The sequence below is a fragment of the Vulpes vulpes genome, chromosome 2 (assembly GCF_048418805.1).
Source record: "Vulpes vulpes isolate BD-2025 chromosome 2, VulVul3, whole genome shotgun sequence".
Lineage (NCBI taxonomy): Eukaryota > Metazoa > Chordata > Mammalia > Carnivora > Canidae > Vulpes > Vulpes vulpes.
In genome coordinates this window covers 123,705,925-123,723,057 of record NC_132781.1, presented here as the reverse complement: position 1 = coordinate 123,723,057, position 17,133 = coordinate 123,705,925, and the positions used below count along the sequence as shown (strand labels likewise).

Here is a 17,133-nt window from a genome sequence, read left to right as displayed (position 1 = left end):
ATTGGCCCCGAATACTCAACTTCCCAGCATCTTTTCCTTTCCAAAGCTTCATCTTCAAGCAGTGTTTATCTCTGCTCTTTTGGCTTGTCCATATGATTTTTTTTGGCCAATAGTATACAAGTATAAGAGCTTGCCAGTTCCAAATACAAAACCTAAAAGGCCTCTTTTGTTTTTACCTGCTTTCTTAAACCTCTAGCATAGCAAGACAGAACTATGCCAGTCCCTACAGCCTAAAGCCAAGGCTGTATATTTTTTCGATATTATTTACATTTTATATGTGAAATTCATAATTTAAATGGTCAGTCAGTAGTTTATGCCAAAATAGTAAAACTGCTTTTACCACTCAAATTTGGTCAAATTAAAAGGTAGGGGTTGTGAAGCTAACATTTGGACACTAGTCTGTGTACAGTATTAACAACATAAAATCACTGATTTGTTTTAATAAGGAAACCTTATTATTGAGATTAGGATTAGACTGGTGTCATAAGGCAGCATATAATATAAAAATTTCCATATCACCCGATCCCTTGGCACATATTTTCCATGATCATACATGCCTGCATTAGTGTGGAATTTTTATCACAAAGAACAAACCAGTGTAGAGACATTATTATCATTGAAGTTGACCACATATATTAAGGACTGCTCTGTGTTATGCATCTGACTGTTTTGAACCCACTTTGAATTACCTTGACCCCAGACCATTCCCAGATAAAAATAAATTCCCTACAAGCTACTCGGGTTTCAGTTGATATGCTGCAAATTTTTATTATTGCAAAAGGGTACTAAGATGCTATATTTTCATAGCACTTATCATTTTAAAGTTACTTTCATTTATTTTGTTTTATCTATTTATATATCTTTACCATTATTAGAATATAAATTTCATGGAAGCAGGAATCTTTTCCAATTTACTTTCCCTGAACCTATAATAAAATAAATAGTACCTGGCACACCAGTCACATACTAGATGTTCAATAAATCTTTGCAGAAAGGAGCAGTGAATTGTTATAACAGTTTTACCAAAGGGCCTAATTAACAATGTAGAAATAAGGGGACACTGAAAAAAAAATTTAAATAGCCATAGTAAAAAGCATAGAGTATAATACTCTGAAGAAAGGTTAAAATCTATTGATCTGAATTTTCCTATTAACAGGCTTAAAATATCAAACATATGAGGTTATGTAGAAGGAAAAGGTACAACGTTAGTAGAACGTAGAGATGATTTCCAAGTATTGTTATGATAAAAACCCTTAAAGCTGAACTTGAACAAAATTGAATTCTCAGAGAATAACTGTCTACATCTAAATGCTCCGGTATCATCACATCTCCCAAATAATGTATTCACTGAGTGTTTTGCGTAAGAACATACATCAGTTTTCAACTCAAATTGACTTAAACAAGAGAGAAAATGGAATTTTTCATATTTTAAAAATATCTATAAAGAAAGTAAATTTCAGGAAAAGCATCATTTAACATTTTAAGAATAATAACAAGGACCTATTTCATTTTCTTACTGTCTACTCTTCCCCTTCTATAGTCAGCATCATCCTGACTTCTCTCATTGTCACCAGATGAACGCCAACAGCTCCGGTGACCACCTGAGTCATGCTTTTTGGCCCATGTCAATCTCTAGCACCTGTGCACTGTTAAATTATCAGCTGGCTTTGAGAGAGGGAGATTATCCTGGATTATCCAAGTGGGATCAATGAAATCACAAGCGTCCTTATAAATGGAAGAGGAAGGCAGAAGAGCTAGAGAGACCTTTGAAGATGCTATGCTGCTGGCTTTGGGAGTCAAGGAATGGGGTAGCATCCAGATGTTGGGAAAAGTAGAGGAGGAGTCTCCCCTAGAACCTCCAGAAGGAATAAGCCCTGCTGACACCTTGACTTTAGCCCAATGAAATGCATTTTGGACTTCTGGCTTCTGAAATAGTAAGATAATAAATTTCAGTTGTTTTATGCTAATTGTAATAATTTATTACAGAAGCAATAGGAAAACTAATACAGAGTAAATATACTCTAATGTATTTTTCCGTTTGCCCTTATAAGAAAATGGGCTTTAGAGGGAAGGTGACTGCAACTGCAAGTAGAAAGTGATAATCAAAAACAGAGATTCATTGGACTTTTGCTTCTGAAATTCTAAAACCTTGCCAGGAAGTTACCACAAGCACCTTATCTAGTCAGACACCAGATTTCTGAACCTACTCCTCTGATTCTTCTTCTTGCTTCAAGGTTGCACTTATGCCAAAAATGGGCCTTTCCTACTTAATCTGAGCTCTTGTCAGACATATTAGTTGCAAGATATGATCAATCAGAAGACCCTAGCAGAGTGCCAAGCTCACTATAAATATTAGCCTTTACATTATTATCTTTATTTTATGGCAAGACTTTTGTATTTGTTAAGACACACAGTTTATATGTTACAATCTATGAGAGGGAAACACTTTACATGTGAAAGTCAGAACCTCTTAACAGCTCGGAGCTGGGGAAGGGACCAAGCTCAGTGGTTAATAGGCTGGTACATAACACCCCTGTTTCTGGGATCCAATTTTACTACCTAAGAGACATATCTGGTGATTTAGCAGACTTATAAGAAAGATGTGATGTGTGTGTTCTGCAAGCCCAGCTCATTTATAGCACAGAAAGAAACACCCCTCAGAAGCATACCTATGCAAAACATAGCTCATGATACGTTGTAGATGCAGTATCCTGCTCCAGAAGCCACTCCCAGTTCTGAGAGATTTCCTAGACCTCAAGGTAGCCAAAGTGAAAAATCTAACTATTCAGTTTTTGATAAAGATGGATAAGACAGATGTACATGAATATCTCAAAATTTGATTGCACTTGAGATTTAGGAAATTTAATGGAAAAACTATTAATGATGATAACACCAATAATGCCACACATTCACTTGCAGTAGCCTTAAATCTAGACACTGTGTGTGGTGACTGTTGTGCATTATTTAATTCATTTATCCAATACATATTTACTGAATGCTAATTATGTGCCAGACTCTTCTGGTTCCTGAAGATATGGCAGTAAATAAGACAAATGAAATCATTCCATTAGGGAGTTTATGTATTAGTGGGAAATGGAACACATAAAATTTAAATATGTATATAATGTAAATATATATACTTAAATTTAACGTCTTCCATATGTATTCACATAAATGCATTTGAGTTATAAATATATGTCAGTTGATGTGAGGTCAGGCAGAGAAAGTGGGTAGAGGGATGCTGTTATCCTATAAAGGACTGAGGAAAGAGGCTTACCAAGAAGATAACTTGAGGCAAAGTCCCAAAGGAGCTAAGGGCAAGAGCCATAAGGATGCCTTGGAGGAGAACATTCCAGGGAGAAGGGACAACATTTCAAAGAATCTGAGGTTTAATGTGCCTACCAGTGCTCTGTAATTAGCATGTGTATTGTATCTGAAAGGAAATGAGAGAAGGGGAAAGTTATAGTAGGCTACATCAGAGGTAATGGGAACACACCAATTAGGTTGGGTATTCTAAGACCTTGTAAGGACTTTTTATTTTAGGGAGATAGAAAGCCAAAGGATTCTGAATAGGAGACTGATATGACCTGACATTAAAATATCACTCTGGGGCTCTACTGAGATCCTAGAGCGGCAGACAGGGTATTTGAATCCAACCTGCCTAACACCAAAGCTGATATCTTCCACATACTTCCATGTCTATAATTTACATTACTTTTACAATATTTTCTGTGCTATGGAAAACACTGAGCATGAATAAGAAGTATTCTTTGTTCAGGTGCTCAAGATGTGAACCTCCTTACTCAGGTCTGCCTTTTAGTCATCCTACCAAAAAGTTTTTGATTTCAGTCCATAGGAGTTCAGATTGACCTTCTGCTTTCATGCTGTGACTGAGCCATTTCTTCGTTCATATTTAAGTAACTTCAACAAGTGTTTGAGGAGGACAAAGAAGGACAGCCAAGCACCCACCACCAAAATCTGAGGATTTTTCTTGAGAACTACCTAATCTTGTGCTATCTGAACTTGTATGCCTTTTGTCTACATAATTGACAATGGCCCAAAGCAAGGACTAGATGGTAAAATTGCCCCGTGGAATTCTAATGCCAATGATCATTTTCTACGAGTTAACCATGGCAATCTCCTCCTTTTCTTCTTAAATTCTAATCATTATGATGACAGAAGGTTCACTTTCCCATAAATCCTTTCTAGGCAATCTTATTCCATACAAAGGTATTAAATATCACAAAGACCTGGTAACTCCCAAATGTAAGTCTCCAACTCGTATGTCTGGCTCAGATCATTGCTTTGGACTTTGTTTTGTATAATCGTCTAATTACTTGACATTTTATCATGCATGTTTAAGAGGCATCTCAAATACAACATGTCTAAAGGAGACTCTTGATTTCCAAATCTATTCTTCCTCAGTGGATTCCACTTATCGCATTGCCCCAGGTTCCTTTTCTTTCCTCACACTTAATGTCTAATTCCTGGGCAAGTCCTTTCAAATCTATCTTCAACTTATATCCCGAGACTGGTGTTTCTTATTATCTATGTCATGGCTATCTTGAGTCACAGCTCTATCAGCTGTCATCTTGACTACTGCAGTAAACCTCTTCACTGCTTTTTTGTATTCCATCCTTGCTTAATATAATCATTTTCTGTTCTTCAACTAGAGTGATATGTTAAAAACAAATTCTGAAAGGCAACAATCAAAAAAGACAAAACCCTGTGTGGGTGAAAATGCAAAACACCTGGAACTCAGGCATTGTTCATGAGAATGCAAAATGGTGAAACTACTACATTTAAATACATACTTGTACATGCTAGTGATCCTACTTCTTTGTATTGACCCAAGTGAAATGAAAGCATATGTTCACACAAAAACCTGCATGTGGGTCTTTACAATAGACTATTTTGTAAATAGGGAAGGAAACTCAGGAAAAACTGGGAAACAGATAAATTGTGGTATATGTACTTACCAGCACATAATTCAGTAATAAAACAAAATACTAATACGCTCAACAACATGGATGGCTCTCAAATGCATTATGCCAGGTGAAAAAAGTCAGAATCAAAGGCTACATACTATATAATTCAACTTACAGGATATTCTGAAAAGGTCAAACAGTAGTCAAGTAAAAAGATTTAGTGAGGGTGGAGGTTACTACAAAGCAGAAAGGTCCATTCTTTTGGGTGGTGGAACTATTGTATATCTTGATTATGATGATATGACACAATGACCTGTGTATGTCAAAATAAGCAGAACAATACCCTTTTAAAAAGGGTAAATTTTGTAGGTAGGCTATACCTAAACAATTAAAATTGGAAAAATGTTATGTTCAATACCCTGTTTATTTATTTTTTTCAATTCCCTGTTTCAAACACCACAGTGAAATCCCAGTAGAATCAGACTAAAATCCAAACTCCTTATGTATTTAACCTGCACAAATCTACTCTCAAGACTTCATCTTGTTGTTCTGAGAAAATATGAAGTTATTTCTCATTTCATGACATTTATATTTTTTCCCCTATATTGGGAAAGTCCTTTCCAAGATCTTTCAATGGCTCACAATTTACTGAATGTAGCTTTTCTACTCAAACGTCCACCCTACTTCTCAAGGTACACAACATTCTCTGACTTCTTATTCTATTTTTACTTGTAGACCTAACACAACTTAGTTCCTTACTCGGCTAAAAGGTAAGTCCCATTAGAGAAAGGACTTGGTCTTATTGAGCACTGTTATTCCCCCCGGCTCTGAGAAGTGAGGAAGTAACACATATTGTTAAATATATTTTGTTGAATGTACACTGAATAAATTGATGACTGTTTGGAGACTCTATAATCACACCAGAATTTTTGCCCAGATACCTGTAAAATAATTGCTAAATTGATATACATTTTTTGTCTGTTTCCCATGGTGCTGGCACAGAATCGAAGCATACAGGAAACCCTACTTTTTAAACACAAGCTGACTGGTTATTTAAAAATATAGGAAGAGTTACCTGGAAAGTCTGCTGACTGAGTTCTCAGTATTTTAATGTTGGTTCTGTGTCTATCTTCCTGAGTGAATTCTAGGAACACAAGAAAAAAGTAAAACCAGTTTACTTCACAGGAATGTACAGATGCATAATAAATTAGACTTTTTTCTTTGCAAAAATGAAGCACTGTTTCAGCTTTTTTCTGTTCAGTCTGATTTCACTGATTCTATAATTAGCTTTCTCAGATTCAGTGATTGTGGTATAATTAGGCTATGGCTAATAATGATTGTCATGTGCACATAGGCATGCAGTTAAAGAGCTGAAGCACTGCTGAGATGTGTAAGGATGTTATTTAGCTATATATCTACATCTAATACATGCAGAGCAATTCTTACTCAACATTGCATTTATAACCTTGATGAGATCCAGAGGCTCCTCCCAACCTTTTTTTTTTAAGCTTTAAATTTTACAAATTCTAAACAAATCAAGAAAGCCAACCTGGGAAACACACATACAATTAAATTAAAATTCATAAAGAAAAGAATAAAACAGTCTTTAATTGGTGATTCATAATGTTGGTGGGTAAATGATGCTACTAAGTGGGCAGGCAAGGATACTAAAGATAAACTCTTCCTTTTTACTCTAGATAATTAAATTACTTAGAAACTGCTTTATTCATCAAAGGAACAAAAACAAACTTTAGCTGATATGAATTATCTGAAGGTCTGAATTAACAGTGTAATGCTATAATTAGATGCTATTGAGGATGAGGTCAATAACTGAACATTAGTACACTGCCCCTTCCATCCAATCTGGGTGGAGGTAAAAGGGGTGGAGGATAATTGGCTGAGCTCAGTTAACTCCTGGGAGAATCCCTAGGACATTAGAAAATAAAAATAATTCTATGAATAGTTGTGTAAGACTATTATTTGAAAACTCAATGCTTAGCTAACATCCAATTCACTGGCAGGACTTTAGATCTCCAGGCATCCCCTATGGATCAAGGGGGAAAAAAAGGAGAAAGACTGATTTCATTTCTTTCTAATATTTATTCATTGCTCTAGCCAGAGATGTATTCATTTTTAAATAGGGTTATAGTCTGCTTGATTAGTCTCTACATGATGCCAAACATATGAATAAAACCTGAAAATTACATCCAAAATATCCTTTATTCTCTGTGACCACTTGCAGATGAACATACCATTTACCTGATAAATGAGGGCTATTTGAGCTTTCTGGGTGTATCCTATCTGGCTCTTTTTCCACCAGTGGGGGCACTAAGTTTTAACTTGCCTCACCACTGGCCTTCATTTGTGCTTCTACCATCTTGGTTAGTGGTACCACAAACAATTGCACTTTAGGTGTAGCTTAAACTCTCTCTTCACTCAAATCATTTCCTCTATTTTTACGCTTGTTTTGAAATCTCCTGTGAGGAAGCTGTTTTGTTGTTTTTCTTTTTTTCCTCCCTATTAACTGACCTCTGTTATATGCCAGGCACTACAGCACTATAGAAATCACTTTATAGACAATATCTATCTCATTTAATCTTGACAATGCAGAATGGAAATTATTTAGAAATAGGGAAAATGAGCAACACAGAATTGTATTTTCAGGCACTAGAGCCAAAGGGAAACAGGAGGGATACAAATGCACTTCGGTCCGTAGCCTCCCTTCATATCATGCTTTCATATCCTAAGCCTCAAGTCAGTCAACAAACTAATCAACTGGCATTTAAGGAGCTCCAGGCTGGGATTCAAGTAAAAATATTCAGGGACTGGATCTTGGGCTTTATTCAATTCTGCCTAATTCCATTCTTATTCATATGCTCACCCACAGTTAAAAAAAACTACTTAAGAAGCTTTCAAACCATTCTGAAGCCTATAGCACAGGTTGCTAATAAAGTTGCAAAAATGAAAAGCCATTGTTTTAAATGCATTTACTCAGTTGTTTGAATCTTTACCTTTCTTTGTCAGCCACATTGTTGGATTAGAACACAGGTGTTGAATTTCATTCACTTTGTGTTAGCCTCAAAGGTCAACCATCTAGCTTTATTCCAATTAGTTTCAGGAAGTTGGTTGGTATGCTAGCTCTGAAAATTCTCACTTGGATAAAAGCCAAAAAGTTCCCTCAAGAACTAAGGAAAAAAAATCATACCAGGGGGATTTAATGAGAGGTAAAAGTAAATGCACTCATCATTACTATACTGGATTTTGTCCTCATACTCGTCAAATATTATAAAACCTTAAAGCTGAAAAAAAAAAGACATAATCTAATCTAACCATCTCATTTTCCAGACAGGAAAACAGGATCATGGTTCATGGATATTCGTAGTACCACTGTTGCTATCATTTCACACAGTTCACAGCAAGTGAAGGCTAGCAAGTGAAGGACTCAAAAATTAGTATACATGGCAGTATTGTAATATTCAGAAGTGTCTGGAAGTATCCTATTTTCTGAAATTTTAAGTCAAAAAACTAAAAAGAATCATTATAATAATAAGGGTTCAGTCAAGAAAACAACTATACATGAAAACTTCCTTTTCTCATTACCCATCTTTATCCACAGGCAGCACCTTAGATGCTCATGATTGTTTTTATGTGGGGGCAATCCAAATCTTCATTCCTCAAGGGTCTCACCCATTGAAATTAAGTCTCTGATAGGCTGCTATGATTTTCTATTAACATTCACTACTCTACATGGAAGTAAACCTTGATAAGCCTCCTGGTTCCAGACATATTCAAACTTATTTGTGTGGCAATATTTTCCCTTGTTAACTAAGATTCTTTACTGCAGCTTATTCTCTGCCTACTGATTCAGTGGCAGAGGGAACTCAAAACATACAGGTGGCAACTCTCAGCTTCTGGTTCATTAGAATAATTTTGTATTTCCTGGTCAAAGAGTTTTTGTGTATCTAGTTGATTTTTTACCTTGAAAAGTGAGACCTCACACTTTCCTGCATGGAAACATGTGGGAACAAAATGCAAGTTTTGCAAATTGTCTGCTAGGCAAAATAAAATAACTTCTCTTATTTCAGCCTCTAGGTTACATGGAAAAGATAAGAGGTACTGGTCATTGGTTCAAAGCATATACTACAACTAATAGGGTCAGCTTTCCTACCCTACTAAGTGTCAGTATCTATCTAGTCAGCTCTACAACTGAGCCCTTAGTAACTTTTCCATGTTTCCTGACAAGGATGTTGCTTCTGGATTACAGGGTACATAGAGAAGTAAATCACAAAGGATTGATCTTATTGGCTGACTTCTTTTTGCTGTAAAGTAAGTTCCCTTCTCAGAAGCAAAGATGTGTATAAGACCATGATGGTGAAGAGAGTGTTAATAAATTCAGAGATGAGGTGTTGGGAGAAACATTCTGAATAGTGAAGAAAAATTCATGTACTAGGTGTTTATTTCAGCTGGGAAAAATCATGATGAAAGTGGTCTATGTGTGAGCTACCTGCCACTAGATCGATGGTGATCTGTCAGCACTGGGTCTCTGTTGTTACCAGGTGAGGCCCTCAGCACTTTTGGCATCCAGGTCAGTCATGGTGAGGGAAATTCCAGGCAATGTCTCTGTCCATGTAGCACTGGCCACTTTATTCATAAACCTTTTGATTGAGCACTAAATAGGTAGGAAAGGACTATGTATGGTACTCACAGAACGTGTCATCTTCAACATCCGAGTACTGAGACTATTCCACGAAGGGGATAGCCTGTGATAAGCATTCAGGCGAGATATAAATATTCTCACACTCTGTGCCCATCTCAAGGGGTCTATCTACAAACTGTTCTTCAATATCGTTTCTCCCACATCTCTGACCATTTTCTCAAACTGTTAGCCACTGTCTATGTATCATTATAGACTATTTCAGGCTACCTCTCTTCCCAGAAAAAGTGCTCAACAAAATGCATGTTCCATGTTCTGCTTGCTGAAAATGTTTCCTTTCCATAGTATTGTTTAGGGCCACCACTGAGGGGGGTTTTAATGCTACATTGGTTTCTAGCCAACATCAGCATATCATGCAATATACTCAGTAATGGAGCTCCATTTTTTTTCCCCTTAGTAATCTGATGGAGGAAAATCTCTATGAGGCCATGGGTGTGTTAATGGAGAAGTGGCAATGTAGTCAATGTAAATGCAAAGAAAGTCAGTTAACAGTTCACCTAACTTGCTTGTACCTTAAGGACATACAGATTTTCTTCTTATACATACTACTTCAGGTCCATGAGAAATAGAACTTTTCAGAAAAAAAAAATAGAGCTTCTCTGCATACTTAAATTTATGAGCAGTAAATGCCTGGTTAATGACTAGAAGGTTTGCTTAGGTTGCAGAATCAGTAATAAGCATTATCCAACTATTAAGTATCCATTTCTACCAGTTCCTATAACTAGCAGGAACTATGTCTCAATAGAAAAATAATTTTGTGATATTTCTTTTCAACCTCTGGTTATCCATGTTATGATAATCTTATTAGAGTCTATCAAAAGCTCAGTACAGCATCCTGATCAGTAACAGATACTTGGGTACCTTAAGTCAGGTCATTAGCCTAAACAGAAAGACAGCCTGAAATCCAGCCTGATCCAACTGAAGACCCTCTTCTTTCTCTGGACTTCATCTAAACAGCCAATCCTACAGATTGTTTCATAAATGAAAAAACACTTTTGAATATGGTGTCTCTTGATCTAGGATCTAAAGACACCCTCCAGGTATTGTTCCTCTTTGTTATTAATGGAACTAAAAGGTGTAGCTGATATTTCAGGTTGGAATGTATACATAGCTATGCCCTAGACTCAGTGAACCTCTAAAATTCTCAACAAGATCAAAGAACCCTGGATATTTTTAGATTTTTATCTCTTACTCTGTGACACACATGTTTCTTAACATATTACTCCCATTGAATAGATCTGATTGGTATTGTATCATTCATTTGTAGACCAATATGATGCCATGTGGGATGACATCAAAATAAGTAAAATTCCTGCATGCTAGATTATGACAGAAAGCCAGAAAATTGTTAAGCCTGAACTAAGACAGTGAAATGAACCATTACCCAAATCAAGTGGATGAAAACTGTACCTGACTGACTTTGCTAATTGGTATAAAGCAAAAAGGCATTTGCCAGATCAATAGCTGTAAACCAGAGGCTAGAGCCCCTGTTGATTTACACTAATAGATAGACAATGTTTGGAATAGCAACTGAAGTTGAAGTCACTACCTGATTAAGTATATGAGAATCCAATCTAATTCTCTGAGACATTTCTGCTGCAGAGGCCAAACAGCTAAGCATAATGTTGTAGGTAATACTAGTCCATATTTCATATCTTTGATACTATGAATAATTTTTAATTCCTCAAGTAATGCAATTTATTGCTTTTGACTTACTATTTTGTGATCATATGTGTGCATGTTTTGAGGAGTAGTGGTGGCAACTATAAAGGTTTCTGATTGGTCATTTTTACCACAGTAGGCCTTACCCCATAGATTGGGAAGTGAAAGCAGGGATTCATACAACAATCAAGTATGTATGTAGCAACCGTGTTTTAAGAAACTGAGAAATGACCACAGTGTGGATCCTTAAACCCATTTGGTCCTCTATGAGATGGACTAAAGAAAAATCTTTAATATTCCTTGATAGTATTCTTCTGGATGAACTATAGTGGAGGTTTAATTCCTAAAGAATTAATATAGTCTCAAACACATTTGTCAACATTCCTCAAATATGTCAGTGTTTCCCTTTCCCTTGGAAATAGCAGTAGGTCCCTTTGAGAAAGGATGGGTGAAATGTTCAGGATACTGAATCTTGGACTACCTTTCATTCAAGAGATTCTGAATTTGTGAAATGGCTTATGTCTGAGAATTGGGTGAGGAAGTATGTGGCAAATTATATTACTTTCAAAACTCTGCTTCCACAAGGGGAATAGAATGTGTGAGTTAGTTTAAACAGCACAGTTTCTGTTGTATGGACAAGTTACATGGGAAGCCAAATGATCAACAGATTGGTTGGAGGATAGAGTCAGAATTGCCTCATGTTTAAAGTTTCTTATAGTGTCTCATGGTCCCCCTCATACAGTACAATTACTTCAAGGACAAAAAAGCCAGACATAGGTGTGAACTGCATGGATCCACTTACATGTAGATTTTTAAAAAATAAATCTACTGGAAAAGTTTTTGTAGATTTAGGACAATTTGACAAAAGTCACAAACAAGCTGCTAGCAAAGAAATCTTTTTAAAATTAAGAAAAATGTTAGGCATGTCATGAATGAGTAAAATATAGGTAGATATTTGTCTTTTTTATCATTTACTATCATAACATATGCATAAATCTAGTATAAAAAGTTGAAATTTATCAAAACTTACAAACATAAACACAGACTGTAATGATACAGTGCCATCCAAAGTCAAGAAAAACATAAACGAATGTACACATGCAGTATTATAAATGCATAAAATTAACCATATAATTAACTGTAGCACTACTGTTATTACAGTATTATTACACTTATTATCCTTCTGTACTTCATAGGTACCTCCTCTTGCTGTTGTGGTGAACTCAACTACTGTAAGTATTTGTTTAAAGTGAATCATCTCTGCCACAGCAATATGTCTCCCCAGTAATGGTGTATCATCACAGTAAAGAGGCATGTCTTGTGATTTTCGTGTATTTTTCATTGTGTTTGATGCAATAATACTATAGACTATGAACAACACTATGGGACCCATATGAAGTGCCCCTAGTGATTCTGGAGGTGCTTCCAAGAAGCAGAGAAAACTTACAACATTACAACAAGTCGAATCATTTAATATGTATGTACACTGAGTGAGGTCTGCAGTTGCAGCTGTCCACCATTTCAAGGTAAATGAATCTAGCCTAAGAACCATTGTAGAAAAAGAAAAGGCAATTTGTGAAGAGGTCACTGCAGCTACTTTAGCAAATGCAAAACCCTTACGCTTATTGCAAAATACCTTTTCATCTCATATTGAAAACGTAATTTTTATGTGGGTGCAAGACTGCTATAAGAAAGGCATACCTAGAGTCTAATATGATTAGAGAAAAAAACAAGTCCTTAGATGACAACTTAAATCAAAAGGAAAGTGCAGGATCTAAAGCTGAAGAATTTAATGCCAGCCAAGGATGGTTTGATAATTTTAGAAGAAGGTTTGGCTTAAAAAATGTCAAGATAGCAGAAACAGCTTCTGTGAACCAAGAGGCAGCAAACAAGTTCCCAGATGCCAGAAAGAATATCATTGAGAAAGGATATCTGCCTGCAACAGGTTTTTTTTTAATGCAGATGAAAGTATCCTATTCAGGATAAAAAAAATATCAGAAGACATTTATTAGGAAGAGAAGTAAGCACAGCATTCAAGGCAGGAAAGGATAGGCTAACTCTACCATTTTGAGCAAATGTAGTTGGGTTTGTGATCAGAGGTGCCCTTATCTACAAAGCTGATAAGCATTCAGCCTAGATGGGAAAATAAAAACACCAGCTGCCAGTCTTTTGGTTGTATAACAGGGAGGCATAGACAATGAGAACCCTTTCTCTGCAGTGCTTCCATAGATGCTTTGTCCCTGAAGTCAAGAAGTACTTTGCTAGTAAGGAACTGCCTTTTTTAGTTCTTGTTATATTGGACAATGCCCAAACCAATCAGAACCCCATTAATTCAACACAAATAGTGTTGGTCTATTTGCCCCTAAAACAATAATCTCTAATTCAGCATCTAGATCAGTGGGTCATAAGAATCTTTAAGGTTAGTTACACAAGGACTCTATGGAATTGTCAACATTATGGGAAAGAAGACTGAAAGTGAGAACATCATGAAAGTCTTGAAGGATGATACCAATAAAGATGTCATCATTGTTATAGAAAAGCCATGAAAGCCATCAAACACAAAACAGTAAATTCCTTCTGGAGAAAACTGTGTCCAGATGTTGTGCATGACTTTATAGGATTTTTGACAGAGACAATCAAAGAAATTATGCAAGAGATTGAGGATATGGCAAAAAATGGTGGGGGGCAAAGAGTTTCAAGATATGGATTGTGTAGAAGTTTAAGAGCTAATAGACACCACCACAGAGATGACTCCAGTCATCAGCAAGATGACTTGCTGGAGATGAGTGCTTCTGAACCAGTGCCAGATAATGAGGAAAAGATGTAGAAAAAGCAGTGCCAGAAAAAAACTGACAATAACCAATATGGTAGAAAGGTTCTGATTCTTCAATCTTTAGACTTCTTTTAAGACTTGGACCCTTTTATGATATAGGCACTGAAATGAAACTGTTCAGTGGAAGGAGGATTGATACTGTATACAAACATTTTGAGAGAAATGAAAAAGCAAAAGTCAGACAGAAATTATGAGGTATTTCCATAAAGTTACACTGAATGTGCTGTGTCTCTCCTGCCTCCCTTTACATTGCCTCTACTTCCTTCACCTTTGCTACCCAAGACAAGACTGACCCATATTCTTTATCCTCCTCCTCAGCTTCCTGAACATAACAAGGACAAAGACCCTTATGATGACCCACTTCCACTTAAAGAATAGTAAATAATCGGGATCCCTGGGTGGTGCAGCGGTTTAGCGTCTGCCTTTGGCCCAGGGCGCCATCCTGGAGACCCGGGATTGAATCCCACGTCGGGCTCCCAGTGCACGGAGCCTGCTTCTCCCTCTGCCTATGTCTCTGCCTCTCTCTGTCTCTCTGTGTGTGACTATCATAAATAAATAAAAGTTAAAAAAAATAAAATACATATTAAAAAAAAGAATAGTAAGTAATCATCATGCTGTATAGTTAAACTTACCTGCTGTGTATGTGTCTTCGTGTGGAAATATACTAACTCTACAGTGACAACTGTAGGACACGCTTCTGTGTCATCACCACCACCTAAGTACTCAGTGTCTAGAACATCATGGGCAGGATGTGTATGGAAGCGGATAGCCTACCCTCACATAGGCATAAGGTGAGTGATATTCAATATAAAGCTAATAATGTGTTAGTTTTGTTACTGTTTTATAGCTTTGCTTTCAAAGGATCACATTACCATACAATATCTCTCTCTGTCATAATTGGAGAAACTGGGTATCAACCTATCATCACAAATGATTTTTCTAAATGTAACAATGTTTTCAATACTGTATTATAAATATGACTCTAATACTACATGCCATAAAAATTTTATAACAATACATTCATTAATGTATAGGCTAGGCTACCATGAAACAAACATATTGGTTACATCAGTCTCCCATAAAGCAATAATATTGCTGCTTCTTTGTTATCAATGCTTGGATCATTATATACATAATGCAAATAAATATAAATTTCCTTTTCATATTTTAATTTTTGTTGTGTAGTGTTATTAATATGTGTAATCTACAGTGTTCTGTATCATGAAGACACCATTGATGTAGCTACTAACAGATAATTTATTTTGTAAACAGATGATATAAACTTACGGTACCAATAAATATTGTAAATGTATTTTCTCTCCTTTATGATTTTCTTAATATTTTCTCCTCTAGCTTACTTTATTATAAGAATATTGTATATAATACATATAAAATATGTGTTAATCAACTGTTTATGTTATCAGTAGGACTTCCAGTCAACAATAGTACATCAGCAGTTAACTTGTGGGGAGTGAAATGTTACATGCAGATTCTCAACTACACAGATGTCAGTGTTCCTAACCCCTGTATTGCTGAAGCGTCAACTGTATATATAAAGTATCTGCTCTAGGGATCCCTGGGTGGCGCAGCGGTTTAGCGCCTGCCTTTGGCCCAGGGCGCGAACCTGGAGACCCAGGATCGAATCCCACATCAGGCTCCCGGTGCATGGAGCCTGCTTCTCCCTCTGCCTGTGTCTCTGCCTCTCTCTCTCCCTCTTTCCCTCTGTCTCTCATGAATAAATAATAAAATAAAATCTTTAAAAAAAAGGCACAAATAAAGTATCTGCTCTAGACTAACACTTTTGCAGACAGGACTTATTGGGTACTGATGAAAGATTTCTTTATATTCCCTCATGTCTGGCTAATCATCCTTTCGCTCTCATTTATTTTTTCAAACAAGTTATACATGCATTTATTACTAATTATTATTGTTATTTGCTTTTATCTAACATTTTCTAGTCTTGAATTAGGAATATTCAGAAAACTTCTATTCAAACTGTTAGAAATGTTATGTTAATTTACTCCCACAAACATATCACAAGACTAATATTGTAATTTTATGACTTTAAAGAAAGCCTCTTTATTCTTATTTAGGGTGGAGTGTGGAGGAGAACACCTTACTGCAGCTTTCAAAACCATAACAATCATCATTAGCTAAATCAAAACAAATAGGTTTCTAATACTCACTAGAATTTTTGTGAGAATTAGGGATCAAAGATTTTCCTCTTGCACAGGATGTGAAGCCAATCTTAGGACTTCAGAGTCTCAGGATAATTTTTTCTCTTTCTCCAAGTTTATAAAACAAAGTTTGTCAGGCTTAAAAATGGATGAGTGTGGAAAGAAATTCACATCTTCACAGTTGATCTATAATAATGGTGATATGCACTTTGTGCAAACCTATTAAAATGAATAATGGTGCCCTGATACACCATTCAAGTCATTTTGCTATGGGAAATCATTCATCAAAAATGCATATAAATCTGGAATTCAATTAATCATCTCATACAATGGGTTAGTCTCTTGCAATTTTTATTGTAATACCTTTTTTCTTTGAATAAAATGTAGTTGTCACTGGAAAATATCAAACCAGCACTTATTAACAAGTACATATGGATTTGTAATTAAACACAAGAAAATTTACAATGAAATATAAAAAGTAAAGAGCTAAAATCTGATTAAAATTATTATAGGAAATACTACGAGGTTACTTTTGAGCAGAGCATAACACATCTTGGTTTTTTAAAAAAACAGCATTATTAGGGATTTTAATAATGAAATGTAACATGAGATTTGATGATGCATTCAGTGAATAGCTGATGGCAAGAAAAATCTAACAGTTTTTAGAAAATTCCAGTGGTGACCTAATACACTTGATTAAAATAGGCATGCTACACATTGACTTTAAAATACCTTGTATATCTAAAAAAGGAGAGTATGGTTGGAAAAAAGTAGCATATGTTGATGATGCTGGGACTGTACAGTTGAACAAGTGGAAGT

At 35.9% G+C, this 17,133-nt stretch overlaps 1 long non-coding RNA gene across 1 annotated transcript in view; it reads left to right on the top strand.

Annotated features, from left to right (window-relative positions):
- The window catches only part of LOC140597939 (uncharacterized), a 369,700-nt gene extending 355,134 nt beyond the window's left edge, over nucleotides 1-14,566 (top strand). Inside the window, exons 4-5 of the long non-coding RNA XR_012000007.1 lie at nucleotides 12,501-12,536; nucleotides 14,456-14,566. This is a non-coding gene — a long non-coding RNA (uncharacterized lncRNA). The remainder of the gene's footprint in view (nucleotides 1-12,500; nucleotides 12,537-14,455) is intronic.
- The last annotated feature ends 2,567 nt before the right edge of the window (nucleotides 14,567-17,133 follow it).